The sequence below is a fragment of the Eutrema salsugineum genome, unplaced genomic scaffold (assembly GCF_000478725.1).
Source record: "Eutrema salsugineum unplaced genomic scaffold, Eutsalg1_0 scaffold_9, whole genome shotgun sequence".
NCBI lineage: Eukaryota > Viridiplantae > Streptophyta > Magnoliopsida > Brassicales > Brassicaceae > Eutrema > Eutrema salsugineum.
The window spans coordinates 12405267-12407780 of NW_006256342.1; the positions used below are offsets into that span (position 1 = coordinate 12405267).

The following is a 2514-nucleotide window of genomic DNA, read 5'->3' on the forward strand; positions in this document are numbered from 1 at the left end:
GATGTCTGTCATGAGAGTGGATTAATCTGATTAAGAAGCCTAGACTAAAGAGTAGCAAGTGTTGCATTATGTTCTTAGCATCATGAATCAGTATCTAAAGCACCCTAATCAATGATCACATCTAGAGGTTTATATTTCATCATTTGCTTTATCATCATTTTGTTTGGTTGCTTGCTTTGTTTAGTAGTTAATCATCTTGCTTGCTTGCTTCTTGTTTTATGCTTTCTTGTTACTTTGTTCACACCAAAACTCATCTTTGATCACTTGAATTAAGAGCTTGTTACATAAACTAGTGCCTAACTACCACATATATGGATTGATACCCTTTGTACTGCAAGTGACATAAGGGATTGATAACTTTATTAAGGCCTTAAAAATCTTACTTATCAATTGGCGCCGTTGCCATATTGTGTGGGCATTGTTAGCATTAGTTTCTGATATTGTTTTTGAGATCAAGTTTCTTTTGTTTTACTGATCACCTTTCCAGTTCTGGCTATGCTTTCAGGTTTATAATCACAAGAAGCCAAGCCAGAAGACAAAGAGAACGAGCTGTTCACTTGGAGAGGTTAGGAATGAATCACCAAGTTGGGAATGAGCATCAGGCTCAAGAAGCTGATAACGGTCAAAGAGCTGGTAATGGGATTGGAATTCAAGTTCAACAGGCTCAGGTCCATCAAGACCGACCTCAAGTTAACCAGCCACAACCCTTCCCCAACCCACCCATACGTCATCAGCCTCCACCAGTATTTGTTGGTGAGAATGACCGAGCTTATGCACACCAGTATGGAGCAGGAATCAGGCCGCCTCCTGTCCAAAACAACAACTTTGAGGTGAAGGCCTCTTTGATCAATATTGTTCAAAATCAGAAGTTCCATGGCTTACCTATGGAGGATCCCTTGGAGCATCTGGATCAGTTTGACAGAGTTTGTGATCTCACTACGATCAATGGGGTATCTGAAGACAGCTTCAAACTGAGATTGTTCCCATTCAGCCTTGGAGATAAGGCACATCAGTGGGAAAAGAACCTCCTAAGAGGATCCATCCACACATGGAAGCAGTGCAAGCTTGCCTTTCTTTCCAAGTTCTTCTCAAGCTCAAGGACTGTAAAGCTAAGGAACCAGATTTCCAGCTTCACTCAACATTCTAATGAGACCTTTGGAGAATCTTTGGACAGGTTTAGAAGCTACACCAATCAGTGTTCACATCATGGCTTTTCAGAAGCCTCTCTCCTTAGCACTTTATATAGAGGAGCTGTCCCCAAGATCAGAAATCAGTTGGACACAGCATCAAATGGGAATTTCTTGGCAAAAGAAATCAATGCAGCTATGGAACTTATTGAAAACGTAGCCATGAGCCAAGACACCTATGGGGAAGATTATGATAGAAGCTATAGAGAAGAAGATTCTGGTAGACACCAAGGGCTGGAAGAGAAGATCAAAATGCTGAATATCAAGCTTGACAAAGCCCTAGCTGCCACTCAAAAGCCTATAAACTATGTGAGTGAGGAGAAGAGATGCTTCACAAATACCAATGAAGAGGGTCTCACTCAAGAGGAGTTGCACTTCATTGGGAATCAAAACAAGTTCAATGGTTACAACAACTTCAATAAACACCAGAACTTGTCCTATAGGAGCAACAATGTGGCCAACCCCCAAGACCAAATATACCCTCCTCAAAGCTTTGTTCAACAGAATCAGTACCAAGGTAACTCCCAAGGTCAACAGGGTTTTCAGCAACCAGCGGTTAGAATCAAGGGAATAGCTTCATAAATCAAGTCAGCCTACAGCCAAAGGCTCCTCCTCCTGGTTTTGGCCCACCACCTGTTCAACAAAGTCCTGATTTCAATGTTGTTCTGAAACAGCTCTTACTAGGACAACAAAAGATGGTATCCAACCTGGAGACACTAGGCGCTGAACTAAAGGCTATTAAAAAGAAAAAGGGCATCTGCACTTCTGAACCAGAAGTCTCTCCTTCTGGTAAAGCTGTTCAAACCTCAAAAGATTACTGCAATGCCATCTACTGCATTGATGACCATTCAGCTGCTGTGCAAGAAATAGAAGACCTTCTCTATGGTCAAGTCTGTAGTGAACCTTCACAAACTCATGTGGATGAGAATGCCATTATAGAGGATTTCATGGGCTTCTTACATGAACTCAATGAGGACATTGAGAATGAAAGTGTAGGGGCAGCTGGTTAAGTTTTTTCTGTTCAGCAAGGGAATGCTTCAAGGTCTATTGCAACAACAGAGCTGCCAACTGGTCAAGCAAAGCCAACAGATAGTGCCTCCACCTCTGAATCAACTCAGATGAAGCCCACCTCCCTCCCAAAGCTAGGCAACCCAGGGAAGTTCACCATCTCTTGCACTCTTGGAAACTTTAGAGTTGAGAATGCTTTGTATGATTCAGGCTCAAGTGTGAGTATAATGTCTAAAGAAATGATGGAGAAGCTAAAGGTCAAGTCTATAACGTCCTACCCTTCTTCTATCACCTTTGGTGATTCCTACTCCAAGAAACC

The 2514-nt window shown here is 42.1% G+C and overlaps 1 non-coding gene across 1 annotated transcript; it reads right to left on the reverse strand.

Annotated features, from left to right (window-relative positions):
- Positions 1 to 1106: 1106 nt before the first annotated feature.
- LOC112087150 lies at positions 1107 to 1213 on the reverse strand. The gene has a single exon (XR_002899918.1). It is a non-coding gene; the product is annotated as a small nucleolar RNA R71 (small nucleolar RNA).
- Between the last annotated feature and the right edge of the window lie 1301 nt (positions 1214 to 2514).